Raw genomic sequence first — 13513 nt, 5'->3', positions numbered from 1 at the left:
CTGCAGCTTCACCATACAAAGCATCAGTCAAGTACAAACAGTCACCATAAGGATAGGTTGGTATAAATAAAATAAGGAGGAATAAAGAAAAGTAAAAGTAGGTGCATAAGGTCCACCAGACAAATCCAACGAACAAAGAAGAGGGGACAATTATTAAGATAATCAAGTACTCTGAATAGTGTAAGCAGGACTGGAAGCCATGGAAAATACCTAGCATAAGATCTTGGACATGTAATGGATTTGTCTTATTGGCTCAAATTTTTTTTCAATATCTGCTTGGAATGTTAAAAGCCAAACTGTCTATGAAAGGATCTCACTTGTTCTAAAATATCAGAACTCTCTTCACAATATCTTGAAATGATATACAGTACTTCTGATGAATTATAGGTTCTCTAAAAGATCTCCTCTGACATCTGTACTAAAGGGGGGTAAAGAGAAATCTATTTATGCTAAAAAAGTTTATGAGCCAATCATTCGCTGAATTACAGTAGGTGGCAAATAGGCTTCCTAGAGGTCAAAATGGGTGTGGATCATTTGGTCGACCCTGTCTAGGTCGACAACTGAATGTCGACAGTAAGTAGGTCGACACTGACTGAAGGTCAACACATGACTAGGTGGACATGAGCAGGGTTGACACATAAAAGGTCAACACAGTTTTTGGGGGGTTTCTTGACCCAAATTTCCATCTGGGGCCACCGACAGTTGAAACTGATCCCTTTGCAGGGCTCACTTTGCCACACTTCGGGCAAGGTTTATAACCAACTCTATGCCCACTTGGATAGAGAAGGTATGAAAAGGTCCTGAAACCCCCCCAAAAAAACTGTGTTGACCTTGCCCATGTCGACCTTCCATACCTGTCGACCTTACTGTCAACCTTCAGTGGTCAACTTAATGACTGTCGACCTACCGATCAAAATTGTATAGTAGTATTACAGTAGGGCACAAGACAAAGCCCTAGAGCCAGGTTAATAAAATTCCAAATTCCAACATTACACTATCTAATGACAGGACCAAAATAAGAGGATGCTGCCTTTCTACCACACTTTGGCCAGGACCCAGATTCCTCTACTACAAATAATTTCCTCTGTGTTTGTGATGCCTAAGCTCTATTAATTAATTTGAGGTATTTCTCTTGTAATTTTGCTCAGTGCAGCCAAATACGTACCTAAGTGGGATATTTAGCTAAGGACTTCCATTTCAAGAGATGAAATATCTCTGTCACATCTAAAATGCATTTATTTCCAAAGATCAACAGTTTTCATCTGAAGAAGATCCCCATACAGGTACCTCAAGTGATAGTAGTTGGTGATTCTAACACACTCTCTGGGCCAAATAGCACATTGTTTATACTAGATGCAGGATTGATATTGCCAAAATATTAGCCATGTGCTGGTACTAGGGGGAGTGGCCTCACATGGTAGTGGCAATTTCCCATCATGGGCCCTCTGCAGAAGCTGCATGCCACCATAAGGTCACATGTAGTACCATCTTGGGTGGGGACATGGTTACGTCTCACTTGCACCGTTTCCAGTGTAGAAGACGAGGAGATGGACAGGGGAATCGGGGGAGGTGCGGTTGATGGTGCTGCTGCTGGTTCTTCTGGTAAGTCCTCTTCGCATCATGACTGGGGTGTGTCCTTATCTTTAGGGTCCAGTGGAGCTGTAGAGTTTACAGCAAGTAATTCACCTGTTGCTAGGTAAAGATTGCATAGGAAAAGAAGGGCGGGGGCTCTTCCACTTCATCCACCTCTTCTACAGACCCAGAGGCCACGAGTGAGGAGAAGCGCAGGAAGCGTAGGCGACATAAAGGAAAATGTAGTTCCTCCAGCATTTCTTCAGCAGATGGGGATGTAGTTTCAGTTAGTTGTTAGAATACAGCTGTCCTGCGTGAGATGCATCCGAGGATTACGCATTCGTGAGGGGCGGTACATTAATGTGTTTGCCCTGACAGGGAAGATGAAAAGGGCGTTGGCTGTGGCTAGAAAGAAGAATGGGATAGGTAAAGATACTTTTAATTCTTATGTGAATTGGCAGAAGTGTATGTTTATGCTTGCAGCATGCTACTTGGAGACTAACACTGAAGAGAATATGAATATTATTAAATATATTTGTCGTTCACTATGGGGCACAGGATTAATTACACTGGGTATAGGTTGGATAGGAAGCGAGGCAGGCACCAAAGAGTTACTTTCTTCCCAGCATGCCCCAGCCTCCCTGTTACCTACAGTATATCCCAACCCAAGGCCTGCCAGTTTTTTCTTTGGTGCTGAGCAGGATGCACCTTTTAAAAGAGGGGCTGTACTGTATATCAGCCCTGATTTACTTTCTTTAAATTATTATTATTTTTTCTTCTTACAAGATGAGCAGCTGTGCGGGCGGACACTGCAATCGCTCGCACAACTGCTCCGGCGCCGATGGCAGCAGCATCGGCAACCGGGTCAGTGACTTCCATCGCGGACCTCCAGGACAGCGGCGGAGGATCCACAGCCGCAAACGGAGGTGGGCCGGTGAGTGAGACCGGCTCGCTAGCGGGAGACGGCAGGGGGCAGGTGCATTGGAGGCCCGGGTAAACTGCAACTTTTTTCCTGCCCGGGGCTTGCTAACTAAAACTGGCAGGCCTTGGGTTGGGGGTGGGATATAGGGAACAGGGAGGCTGGGGCATGCTGGGAAGAAGAAAGTAACTCTTTGGTGCCTGTCTCACTCCCTATCTAGCCTATACCCAGTGTAATGAATCCTATGCCTCCTATGGACTCAAAGAAAAGGATTTAACAAGGTAAGAACATAAATCCTATTTTATCTGATTCATGAATTAGTGAGGTCAGCAAGGGGCTCGGCATGGCACATATATGACGAGGAGTTAAGACGGAAGCAGCATGGCAAGGCAGTAATAGATTTTGGTCCAAAAGATGTAGAAGTGTTTCTGTACATTCCGCAACCCCCTTGGGGTTCAGCAGAGGGTGTAGTTGCGCATCGAGGGCAACCTAGTACGTGTCCTGTGACGCCGAAGGTGGGTCACGGGAAATGCTTTGCATTTAATAACGGTCAATGTTCTTATGGAGTGCTGTGCTGTTTTCGTCAACTCTACATCCGCTGTGGGGCAGAGGATTGTGGAAAATCGGGAGCAGGTGTATCAGCGAAGCAGGCCAGCCACGCTCCTGCGGTGGCTGGTTCTAAGTAGAGCGCCTACGCCGGTAAGGGTAGACCGCATGGAGGGTTGGTTGTTCGGTTACCCTTTGAGAGAGAGGCAGCTTTTTTGAGGGAATATTTTATACAGGGTTTTTTGTTGCAGATTCATGGGAATGCATTAGCGGGACGTGGAAGAAATTTGCATTCAGCAAGGGAGTTTCCAGAGGTGTTGCAGGCGAAAGTGGATAAGGAAGTTGCCCAGTAGGGTTTTCAGTTAACAATGCTATTTCGGAGGCCATTTGTAAAGTGACATAGCAGTTGTTTTAGGAGGCACTCGATTTGGTGTGGACTTTTGGTCTGGGGCCCTGTTATGCAAGAATGATGTTGAATCGGCATTCATACCGGATTCCTTCAGGTTCATGGGTTTTCACTTACCTTCAGGCAACTACGTTAATGGGTGCTTGCCCATGGGTTGTTCGGTGTCATGCGCATTTTTGGAAAAGTTCAGCTGTTTCCTACAGTGGTGTTTTTCGGTGGGGACTGGCGAACAGTGAGTTGCACATTATCTGGACGATTTCCTGATGGTTGGTCCTCCCGGGTCTCCAAGATGTGGGTGCCTGCTTTTTGATACGCTGGCTTTGTTTTCTGAATTAGGGGTTCTAGTAGCTCATGATAAGACTATAGGGGGTCATTCCGACCTGATCGCTCGCTGCATTTTAGCGCAGCGATCGGGTCGGATCTGTGAATGCGCCGACTAAATTTAGCACAGCTACGATCAACTCAGAATGAACCCCATAGGCCCGTCTCATGTCCTGGTATATTTGGGGATTGAGATTGATACGATAAGGGGTAGTTGCCGCATAGCTCAAGATAAGGTTAACCGCTTGCGCGATAAGATTGTGTTAGCTTTGGCACATGGAAAGGTGAGGTTGCAGCAAGTTCAGTCTATCTTAGGGCTCCTTAATTTCGCATGCCGCGTTATACCAATGGGAAAGGTTTTCTGCCAGAAGTTGCAACGGGCATCGGTAGGTGTCACAAACCCTCATCATTTCATTCATTTATCAGGTGAAGTGAAGAGATATTTGACGATTTGGGATGAATTTCCTTTTATGGCATGTGTATATGGCAATCTCCTCCGCAACTGAATATTTCTTTGCAGCTATTCACAGATGTGGCTGGTTCATCTGGTTTCAGGGCATATTTGGAAAGGAAATGGTGCATCACTGCCTTGCCGGAGGAATGGAGACTAAAGGGCTGGACTGTTAATCTGTTGCTGCTGGAATTGTTCCCAATTATGGTGGCACTTGAGCTATGGCGTTCTAGTTTATGGAACAAGTCTGTGGTATTCTGGTGTGACAACCTAGGAGTAATGCATACTAATAATAGGCAGCGGGGCTGGAAGTTCTGCGCCAACTGGCACAGATAGTTTTGCGCTGTTCACAAGATATTATCTCATTGATACGTTGTCGCTCTTTGATTGGGTTAGATTTCGGCGTTTGGCACCTCACACTATGCCTATAGATGATCCATGCCCTTCTTATGTCTGGCAGGTGGTCCAGCCAACTTGGAGGGCCTAGCAGAGTGTTCCTTCACCCCAGGCACGTTGAGAGCCTATCAGGCAGCTCAACGCGAATGGGAGCGGTATGCATGGTTAAGACGAAATCAAGGTAGGAGTGAGAGTACTGCTAACCTTTGTCTAGCAATGCTAGAGGAAGGGCAGGTCTAGAGTTTCAGTAGCAAAATTATTAGTGGTTATTTCTTATTTTTTGAGATTGGAAGGAAAGAAAGACAACTAATACCCCTTTCATACCAAAAATGCAGGGTCTTACCCGTGAATACGGTCCCGGGATCATGCAGGGACATTCCCAGGTAAGACGCCTTTCATATTGCTGGGTTGCTGAAGTCAGCGGTGACGCGGCGGGGGCGGCGCAAGAGATCACATGATCTCCAAGCGCCGACAGTACATAGAGAGTGAACGGGAGCCGGGGCGCATTGACCCGGCTCCCGTTCACACCGCACAGTAAGCCGGGTTGAACACGGCTTCAACCCTGGTCAAGAATAGGGTTGAAATACCGGGTCACTGGACCCGGTATTTTAACCCCGGCACACTTTCATACCGCACATGAACACGGGTTATGCGCATTCATGTGCCAATAACCCGTGTTCAGAGGTGCTGGTGTGAAAGGAATATAAGTCTTTTCTGTTGACGCTAGCAATGAAGGGATGGGCTCATGTGGCTCCGGTGCCCCCGGATAGGCGCAGGCCTATCAATGGGGTTTTGCTGTGTAGTTTATTGGGAGTTTTGGAGGTTGTTTGTAGTTCGCGGTATTAATCGTTATTTGGGCTGGTGTTTGCTATGGCATTTCGAGTAGAGGAGCTTGTGGCTCCTTCAAGGAGGGCTCAGGCCCCATTGTTACGCAAGTACATTATCCTTGTGGACAATGGGGTACTGTGCAGAATACAGCGCTCAAAAATGGACACTGTGGGTATGGGATGTTGGGTGACGCTACAGCGTTGCCCGGATATTTCTATATGCCCGGTGAAGATTACGGAGAGTTATATGACTTGTAGGCTGGACAGTGATAAGGCTTGGTTAATTCATGCGGACTGTTCACCGGTCACCAGGTATCAGTTTGCTTGGGTGTTGAAGCGCTGTGTTCTGGCTCTGGGTTTGCACGCAGAGAACTTAGGAACGCATTCATTTTGCATAGCGGCTGTATCGATGGCCGCAGCGGCTGGCTGGGTGGTCGTCAGACGAGATGCATTTATTGGGCAGATGGAAATCCATTGCATTTCGAGATATGTTAGATGTTAGCGTATTTTGGATGTGAGTTGGATGTTTGCCTGTTTACATTCCTGTTTTAAAGATTAGCTACTCGCCATATCTGATGGGGGTCTTGAAGAATTTTTTGTTCCTGCCAGGTGCCTTAAGCCTTGGGTATTATACCGCTCAGTCATGTTTTGTGTTTTTTGCTTCAAGTCATTACAGGAATACCCCCGGTCCCTTACCACCACCCCCCAACCCCCACTTACATTGCAGTAAGCCCATCTTAGTACACACAAATACAGTAGTGGGGTTAGCTGCTAGGATGGGAGTTAGTTTTCGTTGGTGTATGCCTTGTGGGTAGCTATTATGGCAGTTTTAGTCTATAATAAGTTTGCTTGGGGTTAACTAGTTAATTCGTTTTTTGTATCTATTCTTCTTTGCATTAGGTTTGCTGTTTGACGACTTGCCTATTAGATAATGGGTCATTCCTTAATTTATTGTGCTGCCAGATCACTGGCAGCCTGTGATCCATTGACCTTTCTGGAGTGGGGGCTGATTCACTGGGTCAGAGTCCATGGCCTCCCATGGTCAGCCTGCATGAGGATGTTTCAAGATCTGTTATAGAGACTGGGATCTCCTCTTATACTTATCATTCATGCTGGGGGGAATGATATTCCTTCTCAGACTGGCCTGGCAATAGGAAACTTAATTAGGGGGGATCTAGTAGGTATAATGGAGAGGTTTCCTTTTATCAGGGTTGTCTGATCCAAGATAATCCCTTGGCTCCAATTGAGAGGAGTGTGCCCTCCAGCAATTGAGTTGGTCTGACAATGGATTAACTTGGTTGTGGGAAGGTTGGTGCTTGAGGCAGGAGGATTTGTCCAACATTCTAGAATTATTTTTAGTGATGCATCATTGTATTTAAGTGATGGGGGGCATCTTAGTGATATGGGAATGTTCCTATTTTCATAGAATATTGATGAGGCTTTGAGGGCTCTAGATGCAAGGGTAGAGCACTTGATTGAGTTCTAGTTGGAAGGGTGAGTTATTTTGCAGTTTGGTTAGTAGAGTTATGGTGGCAGGGGTTCTTCAAACCTTGGCGGTTGGGACGGCCTATTATTATTATGGCCGCAGATTTTAGCATTTGAGGCATCTTGGATCTGTGAATGATCATATGAAGGGTAATGGCTCTATGGTTAGTAGGGGGTGCACCATCGGTCCAGGTGGGCCCCTTCCTTTATATACATGGGTAGTGGAAGTAGGCAAGACGTCGGGAGGAATGGCCTGGGCAGTAAGCCACCACCCTTTATGGTGTTTCATTCCCCGAAAGAATGGAGTGGGTAGGGAGTTTCACCCTCCACCTTTCGAGTGGATAATAGGGGATGGGGCTGAAGCTGGGCCCATCCTATTTATGTTAAGTTAGTTTGGGGTTTAGGTACACTTTTGTACCTATTTAAATAGGCCATCCCCTTATGGCCACCATACCTTCCTTTGGTCATTTCAATGAAAAGCTGACCTATTTTTATTGGCGATATGGGCCCTCATTCCGAGTTGATCGCTCGCTAGCTGCTTTCAGCAGCAGTGCACACGCTAGGCCGGCGCCCTCAGGGAGTGTATCTTAGCTTAGCAGAATAGCGAACGAAAGATTAGCAAAAGTGCTCATAAATTTTTTTCATGCAGTTTCAGAGTGGCTCAAAACCTACTCCTAGATTGCGATCACTGCAGTCTGTTTAGTTCCTGGTTTGACGTCACAAACACGCCATGCGTTTTTGCCTGACACACCTGCGTTTTTTAGCACACTCCTGGAAAACGCTCAGTTACCTCCCAGAAACACCCACTTCCTGTCAATCACTCACCGATCAGCAGAGCGACTGAAAAGCTTTGTTCGCCCCTGTGTAGAATTGCTTAGTTTTGTGTGAAATTACTTGGCGCGTGCGCCCTGCGGCCCATGCGCAGAACAGCCGTTTTTTAGCCTGATCGCTATGCTGCGAAAAACGGCAGCGAGTGATCAACTCGGAATGACCCCCCTGGTTGTCTGTGTCATTTATTTTGTATAGGTATGCTTGCGTGCATGGGCTATGATTGCTTTCATAGGACGATAGCGGTTTTATTTATAATATAAAGAAATTATATGGTACTGTTTTTATTTTCTATGATTTTTGTATACTGCATTTCTCAATTTAAAAAAAATATATATATTGATATTATGCAAGTGTCTATGGATGTCTCATGTTATTATTGTAGAACCTCCCCTCTTCCCTTCCCTCTCCACCCTTTCATATCTCCATCTTCCTCCTTCCTCTCCCTGCGCACCTCCTCTTCCACCCCCCCTTTTCTCCTTTCTCCCATTCCCCTCTCTAATCCCCCGTTTTCTCCTCTCCCTCTTTCATATTCCTATCTCCTTCTCTCCACCCCCCCAGTCAACTGACATCAACCCCATCTTCATCTTCTCTCCCACTGTCCTCCTCTACTTTGACTTTCTCTCCCCTGTCTACATCTTTCCCTCCCTATCCTATCCTCCTTTTCCTTCTCCCCTGCCCCTCACTGCTCTTCCCTTATACCCCCCTCCCCTGTCCTTCCAATTACACTTACATGCAGACAAAATCAATCAAATCTTTTCTTGATGGCAACTGCTGTTGTTTTTACTTCTGTTCTTGCAATTTGAATTTCTGGCTTCATTGCCTCAACAATGTTCTACATAACACGTGCTCTTCTATCAGATGACTGCTTGCCCTCTACATTAATGGTCAATGTTCCTTTGTTGCAGGTTTTTTTGTATTATGTTTGTTAGATTTTATTTATAGATTATGATTTTGGATTCATCATCCATTAAGTTTTTTCCAGTTATCACTCTAATTACCAACCCAAAGAATCATCCCTTGATGAGGATGAATCTAATATTGAAGATTCTTACCCCCCAGAAAAATATTAAGAAAATAGCACCATGTTTTATTAATGTAAAAAATGAAGCATTAATTTATGGTTAATGATTACAAAATTTTGATTGGAGAATTATCTGGGCAATACTATAGTTTTAAGCGCAAGGAGCCTGTATGGAAGCGGATAACACAAACAGTTTTGGCTGTGGGAAATGGGCCTCGCTCTGCATCTGTCTGCAAAAAGCGATATTCAGACTGCAAGATTGCTGTGAAACAAAAAATGTTTATAATGCATTTGCATTCCCAAAAAACTGATGGTGGACGTCCATTGATCTGGTGATGTGTGAGTGAGGAAAAAACATTTAAAAAAATTGTCACCCAATGCTGTCATGGGTATTACAAAATGTGTTGACCCTGAATTGGCCTCATCGCAAGTTTATTCCTCTGGTAAAAAAAAAAAATCTCGATTTTGTTTAGTATAGGAGCAATTTTTTTTTTATAGTTTCGCCATTTTATTTATTAAGGTTTTCTAATTTTTTTATTTTTTTGTTCTGTTTAGGAAGTCAAAAAACATACGAGGAAGACTTATAATTTGAAAAAACTCAGAAGTTGTTGATAATCCAAAAAAGTAAAAATAACTTACTGAAAGGATGTGTTGTTGAAGTTACCAATCAAGAAAAGGGTAAGACACCACAGAAACGGTGGACCTATGAGATCTGACATTGGTCACTAAAAGCTTTCCTGGTTTTGGTCACATCCCATATACCAATGCAAGTGATATGGGTAAAAAGGAAATAAGATTTGGTATGTGCAATATTAAACATATGAATGAGAACTATACTACTGTAAAAAGTAATAAATACCCTTATTAAAATCTTATTCATCATCAAAGAATCATCTTGGTTTCTTGAACAGGCGCTTTGGTCTTGATGCTTGTGCTGAACCTACGTTTTCTTCTTTTCCAGTACTTTCTTCCTCCTCCGACATTTCTGTATTCACAGCGTCAACATGTTCCTTATCTACACTACTTTTAGGGGTCATTTTTTGTTCAACAGACATCATCTTTTATTTTGTTTATTCAAACTTTCAAACTGAATATTTTTAATTTCTGTAAGATTTTGGAATTTCTTCGAAACAACTGATCAAATGATGTTAATTTTCCTGATACTGTTTTCCAAAATTCAAAAAACCTTTCTAATGCTTTATATTTAATTTTGAATAATCTCAAACTCCGTGCTAACGTGACTTTTACTGGCATCAGGTGCTGCAGATATCATACTGTTGATTTCTGAAGAGAAGGTAGCAAATATTTACTTGACCTCAGATGTAGATTATCCATCAGAAATTTAGCCTTTGAATTTTTACTAGACACATTGAGTAGCTCTTCTTGATTCATTTGTTTCCTTTGGTGTTTATTTGGTTGAAGTTTCTGCTCCTTGGTTTAGCGTATCAGTAATTTATTGAACTGAGCCATCAGATTCTTCACTAACAACATTGGTTATATACAGTAGCGGTTCTTGCCACGGGCAAGCAGGACTTTTGCCCGGGGCGCCGCCTTCCGGAGGGCGCTGGCGCCATCCGGAGGGCGCCGCACCGTGGCAAGATCTGTCACTGCTGCCCGCTGTGTCCCCCGTCCGCCTCCGCTGCCCGCTGCCGTCCCCGTCCTCGGCGCCTCCTGTGAAGGGAACTAGACGCTATGCGTCTAGTTTCCCTTCGTGGAGAGTAACTGCTGAGCGGTGCGCGATGACGTCATCGCGCACCGCACAGCAAAGGTCCTCTCCACTAAGGGAACTAGACGCATAGCGTCTAGTTTCTCTTCGTGGAGAGGACCTTTTGCTGTGCGGTGCGCGATGACGTAATCGCGCACCGCTCAGCATTCAAGCGGCGCTTTAAATGTACAGGGGGCGTGACTCACCACGCCCCCTGTATTAGGCCATGTTCCTTTCCTGCCCGGGGCGCTCTGCGCCCTTGAACCGGCCCTGGTTATATATGTCCTCTGTTCAGACTGTGGCATCCCTGAAAATAAATGACCATATTTAAAAAAAAAAAAAGTAGCAATAAACATACTATCGTCTCAATACATAAATTATGAAGAATACAACAAACAGTGAATATCTTAAATTTATATTGCAGAGCTGCTCCCGATTTGGATTGCTCTCTAACAATCCAAAATATCTCTCAATGACCCCAGGTGTTGCTATATGTGACCTATTGTATTATTTGTTTTTTTGAAAGCGTTCTCTTGGTTTTCAATTTGGCGTAAGAAGCCAAGGACAACAGCTATATCCCAAATAACCTAGTAAAAAAAATTGTTAATTTATTTAAAAAAAAATGTTAGTTAACAATACTGTCAATGTTATATTTATTAATAAAATGTATTTATTTAATAACCAAAACCAAAATATCCCATGTTAACTATAATTCTAAATGAAGTTAATTTGGTAATCCTTAGTCATAATGGGGCAGATGTATTAAGCCTTGAGAAGTGATAAAGCAGTGATAAGAGCAAGGGGATAGCGCACCAGCCAATCAGCTCCTAACTGTCAGTTTACTTATTGGAGCAGATGCACGGCCTGGATTATGGGCATGTTAACAGTATTGTAGGCCCCGGGCAAAGCAATGCAAAGGGTCCACTACACACTCATTCACAGGAATAATAATTTAAAAAAAATTATACTTACACCTTTTGCGGTCCTGCGCCATCCACATGCTTCCATACAGTGACTGGCTGTCAATGCTCTAAAGAAAAAAGGACTCATTATTTTCTTTTTGCTGATAAGAAAGCATATAAATAACAATTCAGATGTACAAAAAATTATGTATTTAGAAGTGTTTAAAACGGCATCAGTCTGGAACATTGCACAACATGTAATGCATCAAATATAGAACACACAGCCCTTTGAGAAAGTGCTGTCCCAATAGTCTAGTGGGCTAATGCTGTGTATCAATAGGACCAGATGTTAGTCACCACAAGTTCAAATCCTAGATAAATATTTTTAGGCATAAGATTTTTTTTATCGATATTCTTTCTAATTTATATTTCATGTAGTATGCAATATAGAATATTGCTAAAGAGGAGGAAACAATATTTTCCATAACTAGAATAAGCTAACTCAAATCGTAGCTTGCAACTATATATTATTAGTACACAGAGAAAAAGATTATATTTTTGGATTTGCATAAAAACGAACATGGGGGGTAATTCCAAGTTGATCGCAGCAGGAATTTTGTTAGCAGTTGGGTAAAACCATGTGCACTGCAGGGGAGGCAGATGTAACATGTGCAGAGAGAGTTAGATTTGGGTGGGGTGTGTTCAATCTGCAATGTAATTTGCAGTGTAAAAATAAAGCAGCCAGTATTTACCCTGCACAGAAACAAAATAACCCACCCAAATCTAACTCTCTCTGTACATGTTATATCTACCTCCCCTGCAGTGCACATGGTTTTGCCCAATTGCTCACAAAATTCCTTCTGCGATCAACTTGGAATTACCCCCATGGTGTACAGGAGTACAGCTAACCAATTATTTGTCACTTGTAATGTGGCAGGCCACCACCCTTTATATAAAGTTCTCCCTAGAGATAGATACATATTGTTATCGGGCAAAAGCTTTGAACATACATGTTCGAAGCTTTTGCACAATAACAAAGTAATGTATAATTCTATCAGATTTGCAGACCCTAACTGACTGTCTTGGGAGGTAGGTATCACATCTATTTCTATTATTCACACATAGCAATAAAAGCACGCTGAAACATTGGAATGTAATATAGACAATTATCTATTGTAGACACTCCGATTTCTTTTTTGCATATTTTGTTACATTGCTTATAGTACTTGAATGACTTCGCCTTCCCGTCTGATTTATACTTTTTGAATGCTCGCCTCTTTTTGGCCATTAGTTCTTTAATCTTTTTTTTTAAGACACATTGGTTTGGAATTATTACTCCTTCGTTTGCTGCCCAAGGGAATGAATTTATGAGTATAAATAGCGAGCAACATTTTTAATACATCCAATTTCTTTGTAGTATTCTTGCCTTGAAACAAAATTTCCCAGTCAATGTCCCTTAAAGCTTCCCTCATTATGTAAAAGTTGTCTTTGCTAAAGTTTAGCAAAGTCTTAGTTGAGCCTATATAGGGCTGCTTGTGAAAACTGATATTGAATGTGACCATATTGTGGTCGCTGTTTCCCATGGGCTCCCCTACTATATTTTATATCATATCCACACTGTTTGTTAGTACCAGGTCTAAGATTGCATTATACCTAGACCCTAATTCCAAGTTGATCGCTCACTACGGGTTGTCGCAGCGCAGCGATTATGGCAGAACGGGGCTAATCTGCACACGCGCGTCGTACGTGAACATCGTGGTTTTGCACAGGTTCTAGCAACGCTTTCAGTCGCACTGGCGGACACAAGGAGATTGACAGGAAGTGGGAGTTTCTGGGTGGCAACTGACCGATTTCTGGGAGTGTTTGGAAAAACGCAGGCAAGGCCGGGCGTTTGTTGGGCAGGTATCTGACGTCATTACCGTGTCACTCATCGCAGCAATCATCGCACAGGATAAGTAACTACAGGGCTGGTCTAGTTCTGCACAAAATGTGTTTGCAGGCGCTCTGCTGCACAGGCGTTCGCACTCCTGCTATGCTAAAATACACTCCCCTATGGTTGGCAACTATGTGTTTGCACAGCTGCTAAAAGTAGCTAGCGAGCGAACAACTCGGAATGAGGTCCCTAATTGGT

This window comes from Pseudophryne corroboree, chromosome 8, assembly GCF_028390025.1.
Source record: "Pseudophryne corroboree isolate aPseCor3 chromosome 8, aPseCor3.hap2, whole genome shotgun sequence".
NCBI classification, from domain to species: Eukaryota; Metazoa; Chordata; class Amphibia; order Anura; family Myobatrachidae; genus Pseudophryne; species Pseudophryne corroboree.
The sequence above is the reverse complement of the archived record's forward strand: the minus strand, read 5'-3'. Positions refer to the sequence as shown.